Source organism: Condylura cristata, unplaced genomic scaffold, assembly GCF_000260355.1.
Source record: "Condylura cristata isolate star-nosed mole 26May11 unplaced genomic scaffold, ConCri1.0 scaffold00019, whole genome shotgun sequence".
NCBI lineage: Eukaryota > Metazoa > Chordata > Mammalia > Eulipotyphla > Talpidae > Condylura > Condylura cristata.
In genome coordinates, this window is record NW_004567120.1 from 5996778 (window position 1) to 6015334 (window position 18557).

Consider the following 18557-nt stretch of genomic DNA (forward strand, 5'->3'; position numbering starts at 1 on the left):
GGGAAATAAAAGAGGGATCAGAAAAATATAATAAAAGAAAACAGACAAAATGAGAGACATTCTGGAGGGGAGGGGTTGAGGGAAGGCTCAAAACAAGGGAAGAGCAGAAGAGACTATGGTGATGGTGCATGGGTGAATTGGTGGTAGGAATTTTAAGGAAACTACATCTGAGAAAATAAATATTGTAAGAAAATGAACAATGATATAAAATATATGTAAGTAAATTTTAAAACAAAACAGCTGTGTTTTAGACATCTCATACAATGCAACAAGAAAAAAAAATTAACCCATTTAAAAAATGGGCAGAAGAGCTAAATAGAAATTTCTCCAGAGAAGACATATAGATGGTCAATAGAAAAGAAAAAATGCTCATCCTCACTTATCATCAAGGAAATGCAAATCAAACTCCCAATGAGATACAATGTCACATTTGTGGAAATGGCCCAGAAACAACAAGTGCTGGTGAGGATATGGAGAAAAAGGAACTCTTGTACACTTTCAGTAGGAATGTAGACTGGTCCAATCCCTATGCAAATGCAGTATGGAGTTTACTCAAAATATTAAAAATAGATCTACTATATGGTCCAGCAGTTCCGGTCCTAGGTAGCTTTCCCCCAAATTCAAAAATACTAATTTGAAGATGATAGAGGAAGGAATGCTGGGGAGGCATCACAAGACTGAGTCACACAAATGGGATGGATAGAAGGGGTCAGTGCAGCAACAAACACAGCCATAAAATCAAGGTTGAAACCTGGTGTTGGGATGCCCAGGGATGCCTGAATATCTGCAGGTGTTCCCAGCAGATAACAGACTGCTGGGGGCTGTGCCTGAAGCTCAGACCCAAGAGGTGAAAGATAAGGATATTGAGATGAAGCTCATCAGGAATCTCTTTCAGACTTTATTCAAAGTCAACAATCCTAGACTCATAGGGAGTGACCCCCTCCCAGGGAGAGGCTGTCTATATCAGGGTAGTCTCTCCACCAGCACAGGGCAGACTCTCCTCTGCCCACCTGTGACTTTGCAGGTGCTTCTTTCTACCTACTCTCTCCCTCTGCAGGGCAGCAGTCTCCTGTCTGCCCATGACCTGTACCTGCTGGGACCTCTCTGCATTGACCCTCTTCAGTGGAAGCTGCTCTCTCCTAAGGCCGTCTGCCTACAACCATGCAGGTCTCTCTCTCTGCAAACCTGTCCCTTTAGGGGCAGCTCTTTCTGCCCACTTGAGCTTATGAAAAGTGCCTTTTCCCCTCCTTTCTATTTCTAATAAACTTACTCTTTAAATATAACTGAGTCTGTCTCGTGAAGAATCTCGCTGTGTGCCGCTGAAAGGGGAGTTCCTGGTGAAACCATTCCCAGAGTGAACCCAAGGACTACAAACTCCAAAAGATGCCAATAAAAGGGGTATATGCATTCCTATTTATATCGCAGCACTATTTACAACAGCCAGAGTTATGGAAATACCCAAAAGGCCTGTTGAAAGAATAGTGGATTAAGATGATGTGTTATATACACAATGGTATACTAAAAGATGTACACTTGCTATTTGTGACTGTATCAATGCAACTAGAGTGTATAATGCTGAGTGAAAAAAATCATAAAGAAAAAGACAATACTATATAATTTCACTTATATGTGGAATACAGAGAAACCAAACATAGTGTTAGATAAAACCAAAACAATTAACAAGCCCCAGAAATCTGAATGTAGAACTGAAGATACCGAAGCAGGAAAGGGAGAGTGGAGAGCAAAGTGTGGAGAAGGTCCAATGGACTATAGTGGAGAAGTATTGGTGCCTTGGTGGGTGTGTGGTATTGTAATATACATCTGAAAGAGTGTAATACTATACATCTGAAACAGAGTGTTGTAAACCATTGTTACTTCAACAAAAAATTAAAATTATTTCACATTCAAGTATGCTGAAAAATATTAATTATCAATTGAGGGACACTAAAGAACCATGTCATCTATAATTAAATTTTGTAGTATGTTTTTTCAGGTGTGTACTCCAAAACATTTCCTGTTTTATTTATAGCAAAAGACTTGACACATTTTAGAAATATTTTTTACATGAATGCAACAAAGATCCCCACTAGTTCTGGTATATTATTGGATGCACCATGCCTATTGTGAAGGTAAAATAACCTTCACAATATTATTCTTAATTTACTTAAATTTTTCAAATATCATAAAATGTTTTGGAGAGAGAGCTTAAACTACCCAAGTAATTGATAATCAAGTAAAGTGTATACAAAGATTTCTATAAACGCAGAAATCTCTGCTATAGTACAGAGATTTCTGTACAGAGATCTATCCTCTCCTCCCAAAGTTTAATAACATGCCAACGTTAATGCCGAAGTTATGAATCATACAGTTCTTTCCTATTCAACTAAAGTATACCAGGGGAAAGGCAGATAAACATGAATATAAATAAAATAAAACTAGAAAAATATCTCAATGGCTAATCGACACTGGCTTTGTTATCTAACAGGATATATGAAAGAAACACACTGGAGTAATAATATATTTTCTAATAATATAATATAGCTCAATTCAGGCACTGTTAGCAAACTTTCTAATAGGGAAGTCAGGTTACCATCTTGTATTTCAGGAGTTTTGTAGTAAGTCTTAGAAAGACAAATTAAGGATATTCATGCCTAAATTCTAATGCCTGTACTTTAATTATTCTAATATAACACATTATGTATCAACCTATAAAGTTAAGGCATGACAACTGTATTTTCTTCTTATACTTCCTGTTACCTGTCACTTTCTTATATATGTTACTTTGAATTCATTTTGCATCTCTTTAATTCAGACACTGAATTGTGTATTTTTTGTGTTAACTGTATATTTTTTATTCATACTTTCAAAATTAGTTTATTAACTTTCACACCTCTCATAAATCCTTTGCAAGAGCAAGTTTTAGAGTAGGATTTTCTCTTGTCAAGTACAACTTTCACTTACAGTAAAAGTTCAAAAAATATTAATGACAAGATAATTTGCTTCCCTGTTATGGGCAGATGTTACATACTGGCTTAAACAGGCATATGTGGGCAAATGTACACACACACACATGTATGAGGGAAATTTGAGTAATTTCTCATGAAATATAGGAAATAATCTGATGGTAAGGAAAGGTATCAATGGACAACCCTCCAATTTTTTTGATCTACCTAAGAAATAGACACTTTAAGCTCGATCTATAAATTCAGAAGAATTTAAAAGACTATCTAGAATTTCCTGTTTTCGGTGATAACATGTGAGAGGACTGGATTATTCTGTGTCTTTGCCTTGACTTTTCTGTGCCCTTCACCCAGAGTACAAACAGGGAAAGTTTATGATTAGGAACCTCTCAGGGCAGAAGTTTTGGTATGAGGATTTATACATGCTGAAAACAGCAACAGATATTAGGCTTAGACCAGCTATAGCCCTGAAGCCTCCCCTGACTTTCTCCCTTATCCCTGACACAGTAACACATTCCCTGCGTGTCTTGTCGCTTCTTTGACTTCCGCTTCTTTGACTTCTAATCTTCTGCTCAATTCTAAAGCAATAGGAGACTGCCCTCAGAACAGGGCTGCACCTGGTTCACACTTCTCAAGGGAGTTTCCACGGTGTAGCTCCTCTCGGCTTCTCATTGTTCCAGCTCACTTGGACTCTGAGTACGTTCTTTTGTCTACATGTCACAATGAGACATTAGAACAGAGCAACAGTGACCGCAGATTTCCTAGTTATTCAGTTAGGAAAAACAAGAACTAGGACTTAGAACTGGAATTCAAGCCCATGTAGTCTGCTGCTAGAGTGTCTGCTTTTAGTCACTAGATGATGTTGTGTATAATCTCTCATAGAAGGCACTGCTAGTCATTTACAGCAGTATTCAGTTGCGGTGTACAAAGCTACAAATGAATCCTTCACAAGTTATAATAACTATAAGGGAGTTATCGTCCAGCTGTTCAACTTAATCTCCTACCACTTTTCTAAGCAATGCATTTCAATAGTTATTTTCTGTTTAATAATTTTTACCAATATTGTAATAGATTCAGGATCATATGGCTACCTGTATTAGTTATGCAATACAGAAGACTTTTTAAAGAAACAGTTAGTTCTTGTGCCAGGACATTTTGTCAAATTATACTTCCATTAACTTTTTTAAATGGGTGATGGTTGGCACCAACTACCTACCTCTGGTACTTAAATTCCATTGGGTACTTTTAAGACTAACATTAAAAGGAGAAGGCCGGGGTGGGATACTATTGAGGGGGGCAATGAACTATGGTAAAGGTGGGTGTGGTAACAGGTACATCTAGAGGTATAAGCCTATTCTCCTAGATCATATGTAGAACTGTAAATCAATTTCAAAAATGGCGATATTATAGCTTACTATGTTGCCTAAAAGTTAACATTAACTGGACACCCCTTGCCCTGATCTTGATTAAAGGGTGTAAGCCAGCATTAAGATACAGCTGAAATGGCCTTGTGAACACTGTGTCAACAACAAAAAGTTACCTTCAGGCAAATCAGTAATTTTGAAAAAAGATGACTTCAAAGGTTTAAGGCATAGCTTACATCTCCAAGTTCTAGATGATAAGGCTCTACCAGGGTAAATTTTTGTTTTCCTCAATGCATAGACAACATCAAATAGATACCTTAACAGGACACTTGACCAGACTTTCTGTTTTCCTTACAGACTATATAAAATCCTCATTAGGAATGTCAGAAGTTGGGCAGCTTTCCCAGAGCTATCTGGAGGCGGTTCCTGGGTTTAAATCCCCAGTCTTGATTCTTTAATGAACTGCTTTTTGTTTGTTTCAACTTATTTAAGTGAACAATTATTTATAACTGTAGAAACTTGCTAATATTGAGAGAGATGCAGCAGAAATATAAACATTACTCACTGGTATCATGTGCAAACATAAATGACTCAAAAAATTTAACCTCTGACTATCTTTCTTTATTTAATTTAGCAACTGTTTAAAGGCTTAGTGGGCTAAAAGATGACACAATCTGTTATCTCACGTTTTCTCTCTTGGCAATATAAGCATGTATTGGCTGGCCCTCCCTGGTGGTGGAAGGGGTTAAAGCACAGTACTATGAAGCCTGCAGCCACTGCAGCATGAGTTCTATCCCCAGCCATGGAGGTGACCCACTGGTGCGGCAGACCTCTCCTGTCTCACTGCTGCTCAGCAGTGAATTTCAGTGGATCTGCCTGTTTTATTTCCCCACTCTGTCTCTGGTGAAGCCTCTCACCCCCACCCCCACCCCACACCTCTGACCTGTACCCCAGTTCTTGTATGCAGAATTAATCTTTAAAAAAAAAAAAAGCATGTATTGACATTAAAGAAACCTTGTGAAAAATACACCTTAACTCACAGAAGGGTTAATACCTTTGATGGAGTGCCAGTCACAATCAACAGCATCTGAAATCTAGAAGATACACTCAACACAAAAGTAGAAGCAACACACTATTTTCTAAAATTTGATTTAGAGCACTGATCCTTCATATAATAAGCTACTGTCTCTAACCAGTTGGCTTTTATATTTTGAAAAACATGAAAAGTGGGATTTCTACTCAGAATTTGCTCAATTATAATAATGAGAACATTTTAAAGTGATATGTTTAACGTGATAAGTCTAATACGAGCGATACAGTAAAGAATGGTTATGCAGCCTGGGATTATTTCTGCTCTACCTTCATGAACTTATCAGTTTACGTTTCTGGTCTCAGAATCCTCATGAATGAATAAAAGGAGTTAGCCTATAAGACCACTTATAATTCTAAACTTTTATGAATCTAACTGCCTCTACTTATAAGTCATGATTCTCTACATGGCAACAAATTTTAAATCCCAAATTATAAATATGAAGGTAAAAACAGCTTGTTGCAAAAAGTAACTGTATTCTGCATGTTTCTGAGATACCTACATGTAGCAGTCATTCCCTGTATAAAAGTAGGCAAAATTGTTCCAAATGCATTTAAAGAATCTTGATGAATGGTCTAGTTAATAAGTACACCTTGTTATGCAACCTAATTGGGACATATATCTCACATATATAGGGATTGACATAGCTTATAACTTGTCTTTCATATAGACATAAATACCAAATATAATTTTATGTAATACAGCCCAAGTAAGAATATCTGTCTGTGTTAGTAAGTGAGCAAAGTCAAGAAACATACTTACTTTATGGTAACAAGTAAGAAACTGTGTTTGATGACATATGGCACACAAAGTGGTTTTTTAATCCAACCATGAAAATTACAGAGTAACTCGAGTTAGCCTGCACTTTTTTCAAAAGAATTTAAGGAAAAAACCCTAAACCTCTAGAATGTCAATTTCACAAGAAAAAATAAATGTATTTACAAAATTAAATGTTTCATGACAATGAGTAATGAAAAATAGGTTGGGCAAATTTTCAAAAAGCAAAAAACCAAAAATGACTGTTTTAAAATCATGAGATAAGCTTATTTTTATGAAAGGTATAACATTTTCTATAGGGTTGTAAAACCAGATTATATAAGCCAGTGCCCACATTAAGATCCTTAATTATGTTATTATATGTATATATACATTATCCAGTCACAAATATATAGATGAAGAGCATCAAATCAGAGTAAAATAGCTGTTATTGCTTGGCTAATTTTTTTGAGGTCAAAATATTTTTGTTGAAATTTAAAAAAAGGAATAAATAAGCCTATTAAACCAATATGCTTATGACACCTCAAGCAAGGAAAACAATACTGCCTATTATGTACATGAAGAAGATTTCAAACTGTCTAGAATATGCATACTTCAGTGCATTAACTTCAGTGTAAAGTGGAAGGGCAGAGATGATGTTTTGCTTATTTACAAATGATTTTAAATGACTATGAATTCCATGCCACATTCATTAAATTTAAAAGAAGAGTAGGAAATAAAGATTTAAGATCCATTCTGAAAAATGAACTATGTATGTGAAAAAAAATGATTTGTTCAGCTTTGGAAAACACCATAAATTTCAAATATTTAATAATCTTTATAACTTGAACCAAATTACTTGAGGGGGAGAACTTAAAGTGATTTATAAATTTTCTTTTATTGCACCATTACTACTTCAAAAAGACAAAATAACTAGGCTAGCCTACGGTTGTTTAGAAAAGCCCTACCTTAATGAACAATAATGATTTGCTATTAGTGTGTCTCAAAATACCAGTATTGAACTCTATCTGTATTGCAATTCCAGTAACATCTCATTCACCTTTTACACACAACCAAGAACCAGGAAACAAGTAGCCACCAAAGTGAAAGAAAAATCTTTTCAGTATCTAAGGTAGATGTTTACCATTACCACAGATCAACCACTAGCTCAGAACTTGGTCACATGCAATGTTAACAAGTTAGGTTATCTTATTTTCTGGTCCTCTGTATATTACAAACAGCAAATTATGGGGGGAGGTACACCACAGGGAAGTACTATCATAAAAAGTACACTGACAGTTATATGAAACAATCAGAGGAAGACATATAACATGTAGATACAAGAAATGATAAAGGCATGATAGGAAAGGGTCATTTAGCATAGAAAGAAATAGGCCTGAACACCTCAATAGGCCTCAAGGGTATAGCTGGGTTATAGTGGACTCTAATAAATAATGTTCATGATATCCTTAAATTATCAGAAAAAGGCTAAAATGCTTATATATTCAGTAGAGAATGTGAAGGAAATGTGTGAAGCATGCTAAAAAAGATCATCATTTAAAAAAATAAAAATTTCAGGATTAAATAAAAATTTCAATCCTAGAAGAAATGTATTTGAGGAGACTACAGCACACTAAAGAATGCCAAATAAATGATGCATTACTGACCAGTGGTCATTTGCAAATGAGTATTTCCAACTGGCTTTCCAACCTTTCCTATCTTTCCTCATTTTCTACCTCATTTCCATTTGTAATGAAAACTCACTTAACAAATGACCTAAGATACTTTTACTTTTTTAACCAGAAAGGTATTGTAATCACTGATCACTACCAGCTATGGTTAAACAATATTGATTTTAACCTTTCTATGACTATATATTAACATATAATATTCCCATAAATATTTTTATTTTGAAAAAAATTATTTCTGATTTTCTTAGGAGACATCTCTGCTAGAGATTTCTTTTATGCAGATGAAATGTCTGTTTTTGGAGCTGGAAATTAATCTGAATTAAATTTAATTAAAATGAATTGAATCACTAGCTTAGACAATAAAACATGTCTCCAAAGGTATCCTCCATGTTTTATATCATAACTCTGTAGTTCCTACATTTCTCTGTAATTCTCAATAGTATTTATTGAGCACTTATAAGTGCAGTCACTGTTCATATGAATTTGACTGTGATGAAAACCCTGCCATAGGTACGATCATTACTTTTATTTTAGATGGGGAAACTGAGGAACAGAGAGATTAAGTAACTTGCCTAAGTTCAGTGAGCCTATGTATTCTACCACAGAACAGTGTGATCTTAGACTGCATATTAACCAAATTATCAAGTTATCATACAAGTACCTTTTATATATAAATTCCTCATACCATACAAAGGTAAGTTTTAGTTGTACAATCATAGCCTATACATTTGAAATCAAACCAAACACAAGGCAATCATAGGCCATCCATGGAGACTCACTAGATATCTTGATTCAAGACCTGACAAATTTGAGCAATGGCTACTGAATAGAAGGAAAAATAAACTGAGTAGCAGAAATAGTCAACAAATGAGTACTTAGCATGTGCTCAAAAATAATAATTTAAAACATTTATTAGTTAAGGGAAGAGGCACTTGGAAAAAATTTAATTCCTTTATCTCCTCATACTTAAGTAGGGAAAATGTCTTGAAAATCAGTTACATTTTAAAAAGGAAAACAAAATCTTTACCTATGGATTACTATCATTAATGAAGAATCAAGTATACTAGATATTAATCAATCTAGTATATTATAATTAGCTATTAATGAAACCCAGCATATAAATGTAAAAAAATTTTATACATTTACTAAAGAATATTGCCTTTTCTCTAAAAGCTATGTGACTGTCTTAAAAGCTAATTAGCATATAAAAATTATCTTTAAAACACAGTTCTTTGTTAAAACAACCAAACAGTAGATTATCAAAAATCCTATCATTTACTTTCTAAAAATATCATTTTATTTGAGGAGTGAGTACAAGATACAAAATCTCATTGGTATATATGTTTGATTTAGTCAGGTATAACTGCATTAGTTACAGGGTTGCCAACATTTATCTTCAAGTGATTTTTCCAACAGGAAGAACGATGAGCTTAGTTGATGATTGCATCATTACAGCCTCAATTTTTAGGGCAAGTGAAGGCATTTGGTTCCACTCAACTGGCATTACTGATTATATGCCTGTCACTTATATACAATGGAACCAAAGTCTAGATGTATTTGTTTACTTACCTTCAGTAACTGCTTGAAGGTAAAATAAGTCATAATAAAACCAACTTAATGATTTTAAAGTATCAGTTTATACAAATTTAGAATTTATTCTTGGAAATATGTTAAGGTTTTAGTTTTACTGTAAGTTTCTAGTTTTTGATTTATATAAAATAAGCACATGGATGATCAGCAGTAACTGTTACTTTATTATTAGTATGAATATGAGAAATCCACAGCATAGATAATCTAGATATATAAAAAAGAACATTAAAAAAGTTCTCTTCTCAAGAATCCTAATTGAGACTAATACTTCTGAAGATCACTTTTAACCAAGCATGAGAAATGTCAAATTCATATACTTCTGCCTCTACCCCAAAAGGTGGATTATTACACCATGAATAATTATGGCCAGTATATTTCAGATTTGGATGTCTGACTGGGAAATAGTAAACTTAGATTTCTAAAGTGTTCTGTGAAGAAATTTGTTGATTAAAAAAAAAAACTTGTTCAGTATATGCTATATTCAAAAGGTTCAGGAAAGAAACAAAAACTTTAAGAGATTTAGAAGTAAAAGTGGTTAGAAGAGAATGATTGGGTAGCATTGTAAAAGCTAAGTAAGTTGCCATAACTAGGGAAGTTTAAGGCGGAAAATAAATAAGCTGGTAACAAGTTTGTATATATAAAATAAACAGATGACATATTTTCTTTTTTTTCCTGACTTTTAACAGAAAAATCAAGAGAAAAGCAAAAGATGTTTTAAAGCCTTCAGTGATATTGTCAAAGTAATACTGTTTCAGAACACATACAAGCTAATTACCAAGAACAGACCAATTTGAAACTAGTTGTGACATCAATTAGTATCAATTATAGCAACAGCAGGAAAATACAAAATGATTTTTAGTATCTATGAACATATCCAAAGTATAGGAGGAAAAGAGACATTAAATAAAAGCAAATGAATGATAAAATGATGGTTTCAACCTCACTATACTAAATAAGTGTATATATTATGTTAAACACTAACATAAGTAGGACTCTCAAAATATTGTTACATAAGAAAGCAAGTAAAAGATTTTAAAATGAATATGTTTTCCTTGGAGCAAGGCAAATATAAATAATACATTCAACTCTCTATCAGTCAACCTTCTTGACTCAACCTTTATTGACAAAGATCAGCAATATAATTTTATCATGAAAGAAAGAAGTGAGAAAGCTGGAATGAATTAGAGAGAGGATTAAAAAGAAAAGCTGTTTTGGGGCCCTCCCTGGTGGCGCAGCGGGTTAAAGCACAGCACTAAGAAGCTTAAGCCACTTCAGCATGAGTTCAATACCTGCCAGCCCCGGAGGTGACCCACATAGTGCGGCAGACCTCTCCTGACCCGCCCACTGCTCCCCTCAGCAGTGTATGTTGTCGATCTGCCTGTTCTGCACACCCACTTGACTATGGTAAAGCCAAGCCACCTCTGAGCCTCTGGCCTGTTCCATAGTTCTATATGTTCAAATAAATAAATCTTTTAAAAAAAAGGAAAAGCTGTTTTGTTAAAATATGTCACATTATTAACACACATGTATAGGAGAGATGACTTTTATACAAGCATGTAGAATTTGACAATTGAGGGTGCTAGATTTGTAAACAGACACAGGCTGGAATACAACAGTGGTAGGGGACCTTAACACCCTACTTACACCAATGAACAGGTTAGCCAAACAGAAAGCCAACAGGAAAACAATGGCATTAGGTGAGGAATTAGATTAGATGGGCCTACTAGACATTGATAGGACAATATAGGCCACAAAAGCTGAGTGCACATTTTCTCAAGTGCATGTGGAATATTCTCCAGGATAGACCAAGTACTTGTTGGGACACAAAAGCGTCAATAAGTTCATGAAGACTGAAATAAAATCAATACCTTCTCTGATCGTAATGGCATTAAACTAGAAATGAATCACCAAAAGAAAGCAGGAAATATTCTTAGCATGTGATGATAGAACAAAACATTACTGAATGAAGACTCAAAAAAGAAAATAAAAAATACCTAGAGACAAATGAAAATGAAGACATTACTTACCAGAACTTGCTGGAACACAGCAGAAGTAGTACTATGATGGACATATATAGCTATGCAGGTCTATATCAAGAAACAAAGATCTCAAATAATCTAACATTGTAACTTAAGGAAATATAAAAAGAAGCGAAAGCAAAAGTGTGTACAAGGAAGAAAATGCCAAAAGTTAGGGCAGAAATAAATTAAAGTAAAAAAGACAGTTTAAAGGATGAATAAAACCAAGATTTGGTTCTTTGAAGAAATAAAAAAAATATTTTCTAATGAAGAAACCAAGACACAATAAGAATACTATTGCTAATATACTGGGCGATGGAAACTACATATAGCAAAATTCTGCTCCTCTTAATAGTACTGTTTTCTTTTGCTTCTGCCTTAGCACATACTATTTTGTTGATATTTTCTACTATGTGAAGTGTTTTATGAACACTAAATCTTTACATCAGCCTCAATTCACTATGTCCACCGGCATGCAAGATTCAGGTGGTGCTACATAAATCTTTGCTGGATAACTATCACCACAGAATATTAGGAGAGTTTTCTGCATTGTATGGTAGAGAAAAAAGCCTATAGTTTTAGGCTTGACACAATGTTTATGATTTATGACAAAAGAAAGAAAGTTATGTAAGGGCTATGCTATTAGTATAGTAGTAGTAGTTTTCAGCATACCAATAACGGTCAGGCTCAGTCAAAGCAGTTATCTTTGAATCCCTGCTCTGCCACTCTTAGGCACTCTAATTAAATTCCCCAAACCTAGTCTCCCAATCTATAAAACTGAATTAACAGTACCCAATTCATAAGGTTATTTTAAGTATTAAATGAGATAATGAATGGAAAGCACTCAGTCCAGTACTGGTTCCCAGCAAACTCTCAAAATTATAACTATCATTATTATTATTATACTGCAAAGATAAACATCACCAAGTAATCATGTGCAAAATATTTTGCCATCCTCCAGCTCTTCTAAGCAGGCCCAAAGAAGATCTATGCAGTTCTCTAGGTGCCTTTTACCAAGCTGACTGACAGCCCCTGTGTGCAATACAGGAGTGAACAGAGAGAAGTGGTCTACCTCACCACAAACTGCTTTAACAGATGCTGCCAAGAAACACATTTCATCAAAAGGTGAGGATCTACTCCATTTTGAAAGTGCTCTGTCAATAGTTATTGCCATATACCATTGTGCTACGAAGAACTTAATACCAGGGGCATTCTTTGATTTCTTGAGTAATTTTGTAAGTAAATATAATTATGATAACAAACCTACTAACAAAAACAAATACATGCGAAATTAATTTCAGAGTTTCACTCAGAATCTACTGGAAACCAAACAATATCAAAATGGCTGGGAAATGTCCAGGGGAATATTTAAAATAACTATGAGATTGTTTCTAGAAGAAAATGTGACAAGTACTACTGCATGCTACATCTGACTACAGAACACAAGGTCATGATTTACCCTTTTCAACCCGTCTGGGGATTTTACTGAATAAGGTGATCTCATTTGGGGAATGAGATTTGGGGATGGGAGAGTGTCCCCAAGTGAATTAGCAGGAACAGAATCCAGGTAGTAAAAAAGGAAGGAGCCATGATAGGAAAGGGCTGACTTAAAATGGATCACTGGTAATTAGTATGTTGCAAAGCAATTTGGAAAAGCAATTTAAACTTCAGGAAGTATTTAACAATGAAAGGAAGACTTGATAGTATTAAAGATTAAAAAGAAAAATGGTCAAATTTAATGACTACTTGAGACATTTATATAGCTTAGCAACCTTGAAATAAACACTCAAAACTGTGCATAAATTGGGCAGAAATAAAATTACAACTAACATCTGGTATAGTATGTCAGGTGTTGATGACTCTAATATACATGGTCCTTTACCCTTGTGGTGTATTTCACAAATGGAAAATTAAATCTGAAAAATACAGTAAAAAAAAAAAAAACTCAATGGATGGTTCAACAGCAAAATAATCAGCAAGCTTGAAAGCAAAACCACAGAAATTATACAAGATGAACAAAAGAGAGATAACAGATAAAGCTTGGTCTTTACTTTCTCTTCATACTATTTTATTATTGTTACCACTTTTGCCATATTCCTTTGTATAACCACTGTGCCTAACAGGGTAATTTAGCGTAAATGGCTATAACAAGTGTTTTTGAATAAAATAAATAAACAGAGCTTCAGGGACATTTAAATGTAAAGCTATAGTGAAAGATAAAATAGTCACACCATAGGGGCTCAAGGAAAAGAAGAAGTAGGTGAGGTTGAAAAATTGTCAAAGAAATAAAGGATGAAAATTTCCCAAATTTGGCAAAGAAACATAAATTCATAGATACAAAATGCTGTATGAATCCTTAATAGAATAAACCAAAGGAAGCACATGCCATCATAAAAAAAAAAAAAAAAACTTCTAGAAATTAAAGACTACAAAAAAAATTGAACGCTGTCTGAGAAAACAAGCAGAAACCATTACCTATAGGGGAAAAGCAATTCACATAACAGCAGATTTATCACTAGAAACCACTGAGGTCATCAGATGTATATAGCTTATCATGAATACCACTTAAAAATAAATAGAAACGAAACTACTGATACCATAATGCTGCAAGTCAATTATGCTGAGAGAAAAAAAATCACTCAAACTATATCCTGGATGTTCCTTTTTAATGACAGTCTCAAAATGACCAAAAAAATTGATGTGGAAAATGGATCAGTGGCTTCCACAGACCAGATAGGGGTTGTGTGAAGGGACATAGAGTTGGGGGGACAGCAGAGAGGTAGGAGGAAGGGAGGGAAACATTGCAGCAACACTAGAGATTTTTGTGGTGATGGGACTGTCCTGTATCTTCACTGTGCTGATGGTCACATGAATCTAAACATGTGATAAAACTGCCTACACACATTTTTACCAAAGTTAAGTTCCTGATTTTGATACTACACCGTAATTTGGTAAAATGTAACTATTAGGAGGAAATGGTGAGGATACACCAGGAATTTCTGTAGTGTATTTGCAAATTCTCTAAAATCTGTAACTGTTTGAAAACAATATATATATATATATTATATAATATTATAATATATATAATATATAATATTATATAATATATATATATATATATATATATATATATATATATATAATACCACTCATAGAGGGGCCTCCCTGGTAGCCCAGGGGTTAAGTCTCAGCACTATCACCTTGATGGCCTGAGAAGGATCGCTGGCCAGGGAGCTGACTCACATATGGTGCAGCAGACTTCTCCAGTTTCACCTGATGCTCCCCTTAGCAGTGTGTTTCAGTAAATCTGCTTGTTTTGCCCCCCAATCTATCTCAGGTGAGCCCTCTCATCTCCCACACCTGTGGCCTATATCCCAGTTCTACACACACACCAAAAATACCACTCAGGGAAATTTATAAAAATTAAAATAGATGCGGCCCTCCCTGGTGGTGCAGCAGGTTAAAGCACTGCACTGAGAAGCTAAAGCCACTTCCACATGAGTTCGATTCCCGCCTGCCCCGGAGGTGACCACATGGTGTGGCAGACCTCTCCTGACCCACCCGCTGCTCCCCTCAGCAGTGTACTTTGTAGATCTGCCTGTTCTGCTCCCCACTCTGTCTCTGGTGAAGCCTCTCGCCTCCCCTGAGCCTCTGGCCTGTATCCCAGTTCTGTATGCACAAATAAATAAATCTTTAAAAAAATTAAAACAGATGCTCACAGATACTTACATATAAGGATGGCTGCTTTCTACAGGACTATTAAATGAAAAATTTTCAGGATGTTTAATCACAATAGCACAAGGCTAAATAAAAATGGCATATTTACATTCACTGCAGATATCACAGACATAAAAGATTTTTGTAGTATTAAGTATTTTTTAAACACAGATTATAATACAATATAAAAACATTGCATTTGTATGGAAATATGTATGCATTACATAAAAAGATAAACATACATTAGGAGCATTTACCATTGGGTAGAGGTATTATAGTAATGTTACTGTTCATTTTGTACAATTTCCAAATTATCAAGAGTAAATATGTATTATTAGATTGTGGCTACAAAAATATATCACAGAAAAAATGTTTTTGAGGATGTAAAGAGGAGCATTCAACTACTGTTGATAGGAATATAAATTGGCATAGCTTCTATGGAAATGGTATGGAGAAGCCTAAAAACAATAAAAGTGGAAATACCATATGATACAGTAACACCACTCCTAAGTATTTACCCAAAGAATAAGAAAACACTGACTGAAAATTTTTGATGTACTCTTATGTTCATATCAATATCATTTACATTAGACAAGATGTGGAAAACAGCCTAAATGATTACCAGCAGACAAGTGGGTAAAGAAGGTGTGGTATATACATTCAATGGAATATTATCCAGCTATAAAAAAAATGAAATAGGGCCCTCCCTGGTGGCGCAATAAATTAGGACACAGCACTACAAGTTAGTCACAGCCGCTTCGCTGTGAGTTCAATCCCCGGCCTGGAGGAGACCCACATGGCGCAGCAGCTCTTTCCTGACCCGCCTGCTGTTACCCTCAGCAGTGCACCTCTTTGGTCAGCCTGTTCTACTTCCTACTCTGTCTCTGGCAAATCCTCTCACCAACCCTGCTCCTCTTGCCTGTACCCAGTTCTGTATGCATAAATAAATAAATCTTTTTTTAAAAAATGAAATAATGCCTTTGGTACAAAATAGATTGATCTTGAGGTGCTTATGGTAAATGAAAATGAATCTGAACATTAAAGACAAATACCAAATGGTTTCAATCATTTAATCAATATAAATAATCAGAGAAAAAAACCTGGCAAAATATAATAAAAGTAACTCCTAGACTCTGTATAAGCTATAGTTGTTCCCAGAGTGGATATTGGGGGTGGAGGGGAATCCAAAGGAGGGCCTGTGATAGGGTACTCTAGCACTGAAGCATTAGGTGGAGGGTGAAATATATACACATATATGGAGGTGTGAAGTTGTATTCCCAAGATTACAGTTATGTAGACTACTTGTAAATCAATAAGAAAAATAAAATAATTGAAGAACTCTTCATACCTTAAAAAAATGAAGTTTATAAAAATAAATTAACGGGCCCTCCCTGGTGGCGCAGCGGGTTAAAGCACAGCACTGAGAATCTAAAGCCACTTCCTCATGAGTTCGATTCCCGCCTGCCCCGGAGGCGACCACATGGCGTGGCAGACCTCTCCTGACCCGCCCGCTGCTCCCCTCAGCAGTGTACTTCGTCGATCTGCCTGTTCTGCTCCCTGCTTTGTCTCTGGTGAATTCTCTCACCCTCCGCATCTCTGGCCTGTACCCCAGTTCTGTACAAATAAATAAATAAATCTTTAAAAAAAAATAAATTAACAAAAATATTCACAAACATAAATTTTGAAAATGACTAATAAATACAGCTTTTTAAAATTATTTGAACAGTTTATTTTGTTCCACATAGCATAAGATTTGTTATATCAGTGATATGGAAGACCATGTGACTGTGCTAAATATTTGGAGGGGCATCATTGCCCATTTATTGGATTTTTTTGCTTGTACTGAAGATGTCAACACAGATAAAAAGATATAAAAAACAGGTTAAAGTAGTAAGGAAAAAATAATAAGGATAATTGTCACTATATTCATCAGTATCACAAATCAATAAAAAAGGAGAAAAATTTTGTCTGATCTACTTTTCAAATCAAAATGTAGGTTTAGAGTGAAGCTGGACAATTTTCTTCATTCACTCTGCTGGCATCAAGCTCCCTCTTCTTTGTTTAATCACATTTTTTGCCATCTTGTAGTAAGCAGAAGTTATACCCTTAAAAATAGTGTTTCCCAGGTCCTTCCATGGTGGTGCAATGGGTTAAAGCACAACACTAAAAAGCTAGCTGCAGCTGCTTCAGCACAAGCTCAATCCCTGGGAGAAGACACACATGGCACATCACACCTCTCCTGTCTCGTCCATTACTCCCCTCAGCAGTGTACTTCGTCATTCTGTTCCCTACTTTGTCTCTGGTGAATCCAATCACTGACCCTATACCTCTGGTTTGTACTCCAGCTTTGGAATGCAAGAATAAATAAATCATTAAAAAAAAACTGTTTTACTTGACTATGCCAAGCTAGATGAGTCTTCTCTTTCTCCAAATACATAAAACAGTTTAAGTAAAACTTAACATATGTTTACAAAATTAAAAAAAAAAAGAACCTTGTTAAAATTATGCTTCCTTTCTGTGAATCTCTAGAGTCCACAGTTTGCTGGTAGTTTCTTCTGGAACTTTCACATTCTGCATCTTTTATAGCTACTTTTGTATTTTTATCTGTTTCACTAGATTATAAAGTCCCCTACATTCTGGGAACTTACCTATTCATCTTTATTATCCTGAAAACACCTAGCAGAATACATTTCACTAGTTAATATCGCCTTGTTCTATTGGGTGTGCAATATGATTATGAACATTTCAAATCAGGCATGTCAGCCCTGCGGCTTTGTAATCTGCACAGTATCCAATTTAAGTCTAGGTTTAGTGATGATCATTGCATTTTTGCTACTTCCTGATTACTGAAATATGTTTAAGAAATAAGATGTAGAAGAGATGATACCTAAAGTTGTTGGAGACAGAAATTTTGATACATAAAGGGAAAATAACAGGTAAAAGAGTCCTTAACTTTAGTCGTATAATAAAAAGAAATAAATTGAGGATTTATACAAGTTCAGTAATTGGGTTAGGGCAAAAAAAATAAAAAACAAAAAAATAGCACTCTTAAAGAAAATGAATTTTGTGAAAAGTTTCCTATAACCTTAAGAAAAAACAACAGGAAGGCCCTCCCTGGTAGTGCAGCGGGTTAAAGTACAACACTGAGAATCTAGAGCCGCTTCTACATGAGTTTGATTCCCGCCTGCCCCGGAGGTGACCACATGGCGTGGCAGACCTCTCCTGACCCGCTTGCTGCTCCCCTCAGCAGTGTACTTCGTCATTCTGTTCCCTACTTGGAAATATGTATGCATTACATAAAAAGATAAACATACATTAGGAGCATTTACCATTGGGTAGAGGTATTATAGTAATGTTACTGTTCATTTTGT

General features: G+C 35.1%; 1 protein-coding gene across 1 annotated transcript in view; it reads right to left on the reverse strand.

Annotated features, from left to right (window-relative positions):
* CHM (choroideremia (Rab escort protein 1)) overlaps positions 1-18557 on the reverse strand; it is a 177044-nt gene that overhangs the window by 16718 nt on the left and 141769 nt on the right. The gene's annotated exons all lie outside the window — the stretch shown is intronic.